The following is a 13,464-nucleotide window of genomic DNA, read 5'->3' on the forward strand; positions in this document are numbered from 1 at the left end:
ATAAAACACCTTATATCATCATTCTAACTTTTCAAGAATTTCTACCGTCTAAAACTCAAAATACATGAAGAAAATTTTTGGAATGTTAAAATTTAGCGAGAGTAATTTAGATACTACACAATAAAATATTTTAAGAATCATGAGCTTTCATTAGAGTTTAACTTAGAGAATAACAATATGACATATTTGCTCTTTTCCAAAATATTAAGGGAAAGATTGCTTGATTTTAAAGTTTAAGGATGAATTGTAAACTACCCCAAACATAAAGGATGAAAAGTGTTTTTTTTCCTAAATTTTTTTTTTTTTTTAATGTGTAAAACTATGTATTTTTACTTAAAATGGCATGCAATGAAAAAAATACAAAAAGTCAACTCAAGAAAATTGTATGTGAAATAGTAAATTTTGGCTCAACAAAACTGATTAAACCAACAAGAATTTTTTAAAAACACAACAGAATGACACAACATCTCAGTAGTTTCAAAAATATTGTGACGACAACAAGATGTCTTAACACTTTCACACAAAAAATGCTATGTCCATGACATTTCACAATAAATCATAAATAGTAGATTGCTACAGGTTGTTTTTGGTGGGAAAAAACGTAGCTTCATTGGAAAGTTTAAATTAGAACTAATAACAATTTACCACCTATGATTTGTTATGAAAGTGTTGTGAAAAATATTATAGATGTAGCACTTCTTTTTTCACAATACTTTTATTTTTAGTTGTGGTTGGTTCTAATATGATATTTTATTATTTTATTTTGACCTATAATGAATAACACCTCAACAATTGATAAAATATTGTGCCAATTTGTTGTGTTAATATCTTATTATGATGTGAAATAGTACAAATTGGACAAACCAAAAATAATATAGCAAATCTACTGCAGCTTTACACATTCACAACAAAAAAAAAAAAAAAGGCCAACGAAACAGTGAAAATTGAACAAACCAAAACTATTGTAGCGAAATGTGAAATAATGCGAATTGGACAAACCAAAAATAATATAGCGAATCTACTGCAGCTTTACACATTCATAAAAAAAAATAAAAAAAAGGCCAGCGAAACAGTGAAAATTGAACAAACCAAAACTACTGTAGCGAAGTTATTGTAACTTTTTCCATTCACTCTTTTAATATCCAAAAATATACATTGTACTTATAGTATAAATTTATATTGTAAACACATAAAAATTGGCAAATGTTGTACAAATTTGCAAAATATGTACAATATATATATACATATATATTTTGCAAATGTATATAATATTTGCCACTTTTTGTGTGTATACAATGTAAGCTTACATTATAAGTACAAAGTAAACATATAAAGATCTTAAGAAAACAAAAAACAAAAAACAAAAACAAGCTCAAACCAAATTGGTGAACATGAAGAAAAAAAAAAAGGAATGCTCACTAAACCAAAAACATTGTTCATGAGCCTATTGGCTCTTTTTATATATAGATTTTGCAAATGTATATAATATTTGACACTTTTTGTGTGTATACAATGTAAACTTACATTACAAGTACAAAGTAAACATATAAAGATCTTTAAAATAAATAAATAAATAAAACAAAAACAAGCTCAAACCAAATTAGTGAACTTGAAAGAAAAAAAATGCTCACTAAACCAAAAACACTATTCATGAGCCAATTGGCTCTTTTTATACATAGAGATAGTGATTTTCCTACTTAGAAATACGTGCACACGCACTCCTTAATGAAATTAGATGGGTCCACTACCTATGTGATAGAGGGATATTTAATACACCAACCCCTCTTGGTCATGTTCAATTTCTGGTTAACATTATACACTGCCATCTGTCTATCACATACACCTCTTAGTGTATCCTACCTACCCTTAAGAAGTGAGAAAACCTATAGCCTACAAGCCTAAAACTATAAGATAAGTCTTGTGCCACATAAAGTGGCACAACAAATGCCACAACTCGCTCGTGTGTTGAGTTGTGGTTAGTGGAGGGGTTATTCAAAACTATAAGCAAAGCCACAGAATTCACATAGTTCACTGGGTTTTGGACGCGTGTCACTTTGAGTATTGTTCCTATCTAAGTTCTCTAGAAAAGAGTATTAACTTAGATGAGGCCTTTATGGGCATATAGGGCTGGTTGTAGCCTTATACATGTTTGTGTGTCTAAATACAGAATTGAAAGTTAGTACATGCACAAGCGACCACAAGTTGCAAGAAATGAAGAGAACAAGGTTAGGTCCAACTGAACCCCCAATACATCCATCTCAACAAGGGGACAAAATCACAAATTGGTGACAGTGTCTTATGTGTCAAGTTTTTGGTGGGTGCTAAGGGTTCAAGAGTGAACCTAATTATTTGCAAAATTAGGTTGAATATCATTCCTCACCTCTGGTCTTGTGTTCTTACTATAAAACAAAGATTTTTTTTGCTTATTAATTGCTTGTCCTGATGCTGCTTCATATTTTTACAATAGATCTAGTAATCTTTGACATTTCTCCACAGTTGCTTGACAGAATAAGAGGCTATCATTTGCCAACAAGAGATGAGAAATACACACCCCATTTTGGCTAAACATGATAACTTTGAGCAAGTGATTCGCCATAGCTTTTCTCAATAAAGCTGATAACCTTTCAGCACATAATAGGAAGAGATATGGAGAGAGTGGGTTACCTTGCTCATGAAAGAGTAACAAAACCTTTAAGTTCTCCATTAATAAGGACTGAGTAAGTAGCTATATCGATTGTCTCTATTGCTAATTGAACCCATCTCCGGTCCAAACCAAGCTTGAGCATAATATTTTGCGAAAATTTCCACTCCACCCAATCATATGCTTTACTAATGCCAATTTTACTGCCATTTGTCTCACCTTGCCCCTTCGTTTATTTCTCATCCTGTGTAATAATTCATAAACTACTATTGTATTATCAGTAATAAACCGATCAGAGACAAAGGCACTTTGAGCATCAGAGATAACATTAGGCAAAATATGCTTCAACCTATTTGCAATGACTTTTGAAAGAACTCTAGGTACTAAATTCCCCAAACTAATAGGTCTATAGTCCAACATCTGCTTTGGATCATTTTTCTTTGGAATTAACACAATATGAGTGTAATTCATTTTATGCAATATATGCCTCGAATTTAATACTAAAAGTATGACCAATGTCACATCAGGACCAACAATACTCCAATATTTTTGAAAGAAAAAATGAGACATACCATTAGGTTCAAGAGATTTTGAGGGGTGCATTTGAAATAAGGTCGTCTAACCTCTTTTGGAGCACACCGCTAGAGTAGAAAATTGATCATGTTTGGAGTGATCAGCCTATCCACCGAATCTAGCGCACTCCCTAAGTCAATTAGTTTTGCTGAAGTGAAAAGATCCTGAAATTATTGCTCTGCAACTTGGGCTATATGATCCTTAGAGGTATGCCAATTTCCATCCTTGTCCATAACACCCAAGATGTGGTTCTTATGCCGACGTTGGCTGGCCCGTTGGTGAAACAATTTGGTGTTTTTGACACCAGCAAGTAGCCAAATAGATCGAGATTCTCGGTCGCCAAAACAATTCATCCTAGTGAAGGATGGTATTTCTTTCCCCTTTCAGCACTTTGATTGCTTGACAATGATTGGCGTTATTCTGTAACGAGTGCTCTTAGAGTATTTGCAAATATTCCCTTTTAGAAAATTAGTTTTACCACTTTTATGAAAATTATAAAAAATTAAAAAAAAAAATCAATTACTTTTTTATTTTCCTATAAATTTTTTTAAAATTTCTTAAATCAATATCCAAAGACATACATTAACTTTTCCCTTCTTTTTATCTCAACCCTAAAAAAACTTAACAAAACTGCCTTTTTAAAAAGTAAACTAGTTTTCGTCTTTTTGTCACACATTTAGGAAATAAGCTATCAAAAATGATATGATCATATTATATATATATATATAGTACCAAATGAACCAATACTTCAAATTGTTGTCGCATTCACATGAACATGTGCATATTGAACCCAAGAAACAAATATGCATGTCATGCTCTCCCGATTTTGTATTGAATAATTAATCAAACTTATTGATCATATCACTACTTATATGAGTAATGCTACATACACAAAATTTGATAACATTTTTCACTTCAGTTGAGTTGGCAAGCTTTTACTATTCCTCACATCAGCTCATTACTTATATCATTTTTTCACCTTCCACTAAATATTTACCACATCAGTAAGTGTTAAATGTTTTGTGTCTCTAGACTATCTCTTACTTATATACTTTCTGCTTGATTGTTTTCTCTTTAGAAATTTTTAGTAAATTCCACATACAATGAGCAAGTGACAAATTAACTAGAGTGTTCCTAAAAATTAATTTATTTTCAAAGTTAAAATTCTCATAAAAGTCCCAAGGGATTTCTCTCTATAATAACCTGGTGCGTATGAGATGGGGGACTTGGAAGTGTATACACCTAAAAAAATAATCAAATACTCGAAAAAGTCTGAACATCTTTGTTTGTCCAAAAAAAAAAAACTCTCATAAAATCCAAAGAAGATGGCAATGCCTTTTAAAACTCATCAAAAGAGAAAGGGATGTTATACGCTGACCCAAATCAACGTGGGGTTTTGCTAAAACTTATTTAGGCCATTATGGGCTCTCCCTTAAGTCCAAAAAGTCGATGGGCTAGATTACCTTGTTATTCTAGACGACATCAACAATGGAGGCTTGGGCCCAACAAAAAACTCAATGGGTGCGACTCTATGTACTATCTAGCCTGGGCTTGCCTTTGAAGGCTGCTTCACATGATTGAGGGATAGTATATTGAAATCAGTAATGTGTAGGGTTGAAGTGATAACCTACTAGTAATGGTTTTTTTTTTTTTTTTTGGTGGTGCCTTATGTTTCTGGTTAGAATCACATCCCCTCCTTACTTCACTAATACCTATCAAAAATAAATAAATCAATAATGTGTGTGTAGAATCAATAATCCAAAAAATAATACAGATTTTTGGCATGTTAAGAACACTTTCTTTAAAACGATAATTTATGTCAAAAGAGATTTGCTATTACATTAAAAGCAATTCACTCACATGACATAACAAAGCTGCGAACTAGAGATAACAATTATGAAGTTTGGAGCAAAGAGAGTTTCTTACAAGATTGTGTATTTGAGTTGACTAAAAATGACAAAGGAAAACAAATTAATTTCTCACTAAAAATTGTATTGGACTTGACTAAAAATGATGAAGGAGAACGAAAATCAAGTGAATATGTTTTAGACCCTCAATTTGTAGTCAATATCTTTAAACATATTTGTAATTTCCGTATCAAAAATCATAACCACAAGTCCAATAATTCACTTAGTTATTTTATTTGTTAGTATTTGTATTACTTTATATATTTAGGCTGGTAATCTTTCTATGTGCAACAAGCCTATTTAAACAGAAACTTCCTTCCTTCCACTTCCATTCACAATTTATACGACTTGGGAATGATATTCAATCCAATAAATAATTAGGGGTCCATCCCACTTACAGTGAGAAGCCCAACAAGTAGGATCGTGGGCAAAACAATTAATATTCCTGTTTACAAAACAAAAGTCCCAACAAGATAGGGAGTAAAGTGAAGTAGATATTATAGGCACACATATATACACTTCACACACATATAATTAGACTAGGTTAGAATAAAATTTTATCTCCCGAAAAAAAACAACTAAAAATCCTCTATCAGCAACTTATTTGTCCATTATTATAAAAACTGTACGGTTCTATAGTTAATATAAAAGAAAATAAATCTTCCCTAGAAAAAAAAAATAAAAATAAAACTAGCACAACTGGACTTAAATTCATAGTAGGCCCAAATGTATTTGATTGACAGCTTTAGGGGAAGGCCTAGAAGATAATCGGGGATAGGAGGGTTGTTAAGGAAAAGAAAGGTGGGGGGAATACCATCACCATTGAATGGGAATCCAATTCACCTACTCTAGACTTTTTGTGTATACAGAAATGGAAACAAATGCTTTAGTTGGAATTGTCCTAATAAGCATGCTTTCCACATATAGATGCATAACAAATCAATCAATCTAACCCACCCACATATATAGACATGATTGAGTCATCAAGTGGTTCTACTTTCACAACCACACAAAACATGTGTCTCATACCAATTTCTTAATTTTCTCTATTTGGAATATTAGATTTATATACTAAAATATTTGTAAAAGCAATAAGATATTATGCTGAAATAGGATTCTATTCCATCGGACCATATGTCTCATTTCTACGATCCCTTTGATTGCATTAACTTTTTTGCTTTACTAGGGTTTTGATTCAAAATGTCACTGGTGAAAGTTAAAACATTTTCATTAGTTTTTTACGGTCATCTAATGAAGAGTTTAGGGAGTTGAGAGAGATTACAAAATATATGTTCCCAATTCCCATGCCCTCCACTTTAATCGTGTCAAGAGTCTTCTAGTTTAATGGTATAATTCAATATTTTTTATTAGGAGAATTAGGGTTCAAATGTCTCGTCCTCACTTATTATAACAATCAAATTATAAAGAAAATAAAGGCTAATGAATCTCGATTCATTATGAAGAATTTCAAATAATGGTTGCATTGATTATTCATTTGTTACATCCTTCAATAAAGAAACCTACACCTACACCTAGTACAATAACAAAATAACAAAACAAGATAGAGTTACGTTGTAGTGCTAGGCTGCTAGCCACAGGCTTGCCTAGGTTAGGTATTGAGCCCAAACACATCAACAACTCTTGTAGATCAAGATTCTTATTAGATAATCAAGTAGTTTCTTTATTTGGATTAGGTTAACTTGAGTCCTATATGCCGTATTAAGGTTTCAATTGAAGCCTCTCTAACAACTGGCATCAGAGTTAATGGTAGTATGTGGCAAGGTTCTTTAGGCCTTTTTCACACTTGGAGCAGAAATGCGGTAACAAGAGAATCAATGTACTTTTGTAGTTAGAGCGAGGATGTCATGCATGTACTTGAAGCTCACAAAAGTGTGCATCACATAAGACAAACCTGTAAAGTGCAAATAGATAATTAATCTTGAAAAAGGGTATAACAATGTAGTGTTGCCAATGGTGCGAGATCAAAGAATAACGCAGTGTAAAGTTCTCACAGACATAATCATATGGGGTTCTCAAGAATGACCGTTCAAGGTTGACACAGTTCTTGGAAGGTGTGCTAGAAGCCAAAGGATGACCAATGACCTGTGGTGAAAAAAATTATAAAGTCCATAGGTAAAGGGAACTAGTATATAGGACTTATCCATGGTCCATATATAGACATTGACCCTCGTGATGGAGAGATGGTTACATATACACAAGTGAGAGGAAGTCCCACATAGAGGAAAGAGTAAGGAATTGAGGAATTAATTAGCATAATTGGATTCAAACTCATATGTTTAAGTTTCTCAATTACGTGGTGTCATAAATGTCATATTAATGCTTCAATTGAAGTCTCAACAACTCTACCTGTTGAAAATTAAATTAAGAATACACTACCAATCAAAATTAAGTCTTAAAAAAACAAACAGCTTTCATGTGTATCCATTAGTACTGAACCTGTTGAGATGATAACATGTGTTCACTTTTGGACACATGTTACCATCTGATCGGGTCCAATGCATCAGATGCACTGGACCTAAACCAAGTCATTCATATCACGCATCCAATCCAAGGCTAGCCCACAAGTTTTAAGGCCAAACCACATTTACTATGTTGAAATTTAAAACAAGACCTAATTTAAAAGGTGGTCAGTCGGTCACAGGCGTTTGAATCTAATCTCATATCAACTAGCACCACAATTGTTTTCCCTCTTCCAAAGAAAGACTCGATACAAATATATCATCCAATTTGAGTACTTTTATATAACAAAGATGTACATAAATAAGACAATCTTTTGAGAAAATATTATTTCAAAAATGCTATAGGAAAAAGTGTAAACCAATGGCAGGAAAGTAAGTTTTGATACTCTTAGGTGATCCAGAAATTTTTATTAGGGTGGCTAGATTATAATATGAAAATATTAATTAAATTATACACCCGCATACAGATTTTTAAATAAAAAATGTAAAAATCAGGGGAGGTTCTTGATTGAATGGTTATTAGTTTTAAAGATATCTTCCCTTCGATTTTATAAAACTTAATAATCAGATAATACATATTGAATAATTTGAATAATTAACTTTAATTAAAACAAATTGAGTGCTATATATAAGATACAAGAAAGAATACTGTTAATTACCATTGAGCTATCACTTAAATCCCAACATTTGTATTTTCTCTATGATGTACTTGCATATTTTATTCTCATTTTTTGAGAAAGCTTTTATTTTCATGTAACTTTAACCTCATGATTATTGGAATTTACAGTAAATTATAATTATCCCCATTGTTTTGACCCGTTACAATTTAATTAGTTTACCAATTTTTAATTGTTACATTTGACCTTCTAAGCTTTGGGCTAAAATAAAATCATTAGAATTATGTCCATAATAATGTTTAGGATTTCTTTTTTGTGCAAACCTTAGGTGAAAATGTAGGAAATTGAAAAGTTCATGAAACTAAGTTGTGACAAGAGCATATCACAAAAATGAAAATAACATGTCCACTAAATGCAAAATCTATTTATTTGGATGAAACCCTAACCATATTATTTTATTAAAACGGAGACAAAACTCAAATGTAGCAATTAAAATATGTAAATTAAATCGTGATCCAACCAAACAACAATAGGCAAATTATATGTTTTCATTAAATTTAAAATATCTACACTTTATTTTCGGGAACTCATAATTTTACTTTTTGGGGGTAGGGATTCAAAGTAGAAAAAAACTAGGTTCTAATTTTTTTTTATGAAAAATTAAAACTTTTTAATAACTAGAATTCCAGTGTCTCTAGACATCTCCTTCTATAGGTGTATTTGATCCAAAGCCAAACTTGAAAACATGATAAAACTGTACAGTAATTTTTATACAAATAAACATGACACAGTGGATCCTAATAATAAAGATATGCGCTACAAGTTCCTCAAAAAAAAAAAAAAAAAAAAAAAAAAAAAAAAAAAAAAAAAAAAGAGATATGAGCTACAATGATTAGGGTAGGGTACTTATTATTCACGTAACAGACCCGTTGTAGTTGGTGTTGAAGCTAAGAAGAGCATAGCTTGAGTATTGTTGTTATCATTGGCAGTGGTATTAAAGCTTAGAAGTGATAGCTTGAGTGTTGTCATTGACATTGTTATTGTTGTGTATCTTGTGTATGTACGACATTGACTAAATGGAGCTTATAGTTATGCAAAAGATTTCAAGAACCTACAATAAATGAAGGAAGTCATATCTATATATATAATAATTAGCTTGCAACTCCATGCATATGCATGGATATACTTAAAAAATATACAATAAGATGCATAATATAATTTTTATATTTATATAATTTAAATACTATTGATAATTATTTTTATATTTTGTTAACTCTTTAAAAAAATTTGTAAGGATATTATTAGATATAAAATATAAATTGTTAATATTTCTTTTTAAAAAAAATTATTGTGAAGCACCTTTTTAAAAAAAAATTATTTATTCTAGACTTTTTGATTTTTGTACTTAATAACTCACTTGGATAAATATTTATGATGTAGTCTCACATTTGATTCTAAAATTAAGAAATAAAACTCTTTAAGAATAAATAATTTAGAACACATGGCGCAAAATTGGAACTCTAATTTGGAATTGTAATTTGAGTTTCTCTCAGCTTCACTTATTATCTGTCTATATATATTAAGAGGATTCAGAAAGTTAGTTATTGCTTTTTTTCCTGTCAAAAATACCCCTAAATTAATTAACCAACAACTTAAAAATAGGGTTAAAATAGTAAATTGGAAAAAGAAAATTAGTTATTGCTTTTTTTACTCTAAAAAATACCCCTACCTAAAACTTAAAAATGGGGTTAAAATAGTAAATTGACAAAAATAATAAATTCATACTTCTACGTTGAAATGCCTTCTAATAAACTCCTACTTTTACGTTGATTTAAATTTCTACTTCTATTCACTAACTCCCTACAAAATATGATTACTCTTTTGTTATTTTTAAAATTCCTCCAATCTACAAAACTCACCCCACGTATTCACTTTTTTTTTTTACTTCATCACGATATAATTGTTTCTTTTGTCCTCCTTTTTTTTTCAAATGTTTTTTTTTTAATTTCATTACACCCTTTGGTTTTTTTTTTTTTTTTTTTGATTGGAAAATATAGTAATATCAAATTATAATAAATGCTCTAAATTAACCCTTACCCAAAAAATAGAAGAGCCTCTGAGTACACGCTCTAGTTATATATATAGATATATAAATAGGTGAAACTGAAAAAAACTCAAATTAGAATTCCAAATTAGAGTTTCAATTTTGTGCCATATGTTTTATGCCACGTGTTCCGTTTAAATTTTTATTTTTTGATGCCAATTGAGTTAATAAACTACTAAAATTAAAGAGTTCAAAATCAATGAACCTCTAATTTCATAAAAGAAAAAAAAAATCAATGAATAGTATGACAATTGAGTTAATAGACTGTTAAAATCAAAGAGTCCCATATCAATGAATCTCTCATTCCAAAAAAAAAAAAAAAAAAAAAACCCAATGAACAATCAAAAAAAGAATCATCAATGTCCTCTACATTCATAATCCACATCTTTGCTCCCATAATCCCTAAAAGACCTTAGCTTTAGGAACTCCAAGATCTAGAGCCTCTACCCTAAAGTCCAATCAAACTCAATCACTAAGAGAAAGTGAAGATGGAGGAACAAACTGAGAAGGAGTAAAGCAAACGGAGAAAAAGGAGAATAACGAATAGGTTTAATGCAAGTTTTCAACGATCTCCTCACAGGTACCTTCTCTTTACTCTCTCTCGGATTTTCCATCATCAATTTTTTGCTTTCAGGCCAATTTTTTCCTTTGGGTTTTTCAATTCCTCTCAAAGTATTCGAAGAAATCCTTGAACCAACTTTTTTGTCATCAATTGCTTCTTAATTCTAATTTTGGTGTAGGTGTGCGGACGAACAAAGGATATTATTCATATGGAGAATTTATATTTGGGCTCAGAGAAAATTTTCATTTGTAAATTTCATAAATTAGTTTAGTTGCTGTTTTTTTTTTTTTTTTTTACTCCTCTGCTAATTTCCTCATTTTGTGTTATAGATTCTCATTCTTAGGTTGTACCAAAAAATTATAAGATTTGGGGAGAAATAAAAATAAGTAGCTTCTTATTATTTTGGAATTTTTAATTTAGTTTTTTAATCTTTGGTGAGTATGTAGGTTGGGAATGGTATTGATGGGTGCGATGAGGCTTGAGTTGGAGATGAAAGTCATTATTCAGGTTATGGTTGGAGTGTTGTTATTTACTATTTACAGCCTCGCTATTGATGTTATCATTTGTACATAATTTAACCCAAAGGCCAAATAAAAGTACATTTTTTATGATTATGCACATATATCTTTTGGTCTTGCTTGTGATTTTGTAGGGCTAGCTGCTGGTATGGCAATTACTTGTGTTGGTGATGTTGGTGTTAGGTATATTACCATATGTCTAATCTCTTATATATCTATTAATATTTGCATGTATAGATTGGTTCCCATTATCATATCAGCAATTGTTATTTACTAAATTGTGGATTGAGTTTTTGGGTTGGTTTTGAAGTTATTATTGCTAGATTTATGCTTCAAATTCAGACTTCTTATTAATTCATTTACTTAAGTCACCAGTTGGTTCATTTGCATTGGTGGTTCATATTAGTTTGCATAGGTAGTTTATATTAGTCCTAGAGTTCACTTTTGGCATTAAGTCCACTTGTCCTAACTCTGTCCATAGGTAGCTAACAATTTGAAGTTTCTTTACTTGCATGAGCTTGATTTTGCATAATTGTTGGCGTGACAAGGTTGACATTTTTAATTTTGAAAAACAACACAGCTTGTCATTGGAAATTGAAGGATCAAAAGAATGCAGTGCTTACTCAACATTTATTGAAATTTAGGCTATATTTTGTTTATAAATCCAAGGCTTAAAAAACTTCACTAGCCCAGCATGAAAGGCTTTAATTTACAACTAATCTGCTTTGGGTGGTTGCCTTTGGGTGGTTTGAACCACATATGATGAACAACAATACAACATACGATGATTTACTTCATAAATGCTATAAAAATAAATTAGAGTTTATTTTGGAAGCATTAGGTATTTGGCTTCATTGGGTCATTAGCTTTGTCACTAAAATTTGGATTTATTAAAAGCAATTGTAGAATTTCTTTCCCTTTTTCTTTGAGCTTTTGCACTATAAATTATTGCAGTATCAAATTTTTGTTTAAATGTTTGCACTAGAGTTTGTTTTAGATGTTCAGTAAATTTACTTGAAAGTAATTAAATTTTGCACCTTAAGGTGTTTTCTCCTTTTTTGTTCATAGAAATTTTTCTATAATAATTTATATTCAAATACAGATTTTTTGGAGCTATTCAGATGATAATATGCTAGAAAAACAAGAGGTCAATTGATTACACAGGAGATGTGCTTGCCTTATTTGTAACATTTTTAGACCCATGGGCATCCCTTTGTAATTCAAAGTTTTTTTTTTTTTTTTTGGATTTGGTAATTCACAGATTTTATTATTAAATATTTGTGATTGAACATAATATGATGATACTCTTAAAGTTTGTATAGATCCATATTTGGTAATTAGTTTTGATGAGTTATAATATCATTCACATATTGTGATTATCACGACTATCATTAAAATTATTATCACAACATGAAAAATTAAAGATCATTAAAGCTTAGGAATAATAGATCCTGGGGTAGTTTGATAGATGGGAAGGCATTAAAGTGTAAAAAGCACAACTTTATTTGAGTAAAAAAAAATTCCAGAATTTTTGTCAAATAAAAAGATCGAGACATTTTTTATTATTTAAATTACATCTCTCCCCTCTCCCTCCAAACAATGGGGGAAAATATATATATATATATATATATATATATATATATATATATATTTTTTTTTTTTTGAAAAAAAGGGGAAAATAAAACTTAAAAGAGAGATTGTGGGAAAAATTAATTAATATTGTTTGCCCTCATATTATTGATACTAATTCATATATTACACATTACTATGGATATTCAGCATTTAATGAGATAGTAAAGTTCTAGACTCAAGCTAGCAAATTATAGATGTTAGGATTGCTAACAATAATTCATTCATTGCATACTAATATCATTGATGCTATGAGATTGGAAGAAAATCTAATATTGCAAATGTGAGATTATGTCTCATTAGTGGTTGTATCTGTTAATCTTCACAATAAAATGTGGACAATCTTAGTATAAAAATATTAACATTAGTAATAGCAATCAAATTTTGTTTTCACTACTATTCAATGATTCCGTGCACAAGCACGGGTTACATG

General features: G+C 30.5%; 1 long non-coding RNA gene across 2 annotated transcripts; it reads left to right on the plus strand.

Moving 5' to 3' along the window:
- Window positions 1–10,599: 10,599 nt before the first annotated feature.
- LOC126727370 (uncharacterized) lies at window positions 10,600–12,723 on the plus strand. 2 transcript variants are annotated; one of them, XR_007656229.1, is made up of 4 exons: window positions 10,600–10,902; window positions 11,063–11,132; window positions 11,331–11,585; window positions 12,505–12,723. It is a non-coding gene; the product is annotated as an uncharacterized LOC126727370 (long non-coding RNA). The 2 variants fall into 2 exon arrangements; XR_007656228.1 differs by having other exon boundaries at window positions 10,600–11,132.
- The last annotated feature ends 741 nt before the right edge of the window (window positions 12,724–13,464 follow it).

Source organism: Quercus robur, chromosome 5, assembly GCF_932294415.1.
Source record: "Quercus robur chromosome 5, dhQueRobu3.1, whole genome shotgun sequence".
In the NCBI taxonomy this organism is placed as follows: Eukaryota; Viridiplantae; Streptophyta; class Magnoliopsida; order Fagales; family Fagaceae; genus Quercus; species Quercus robur.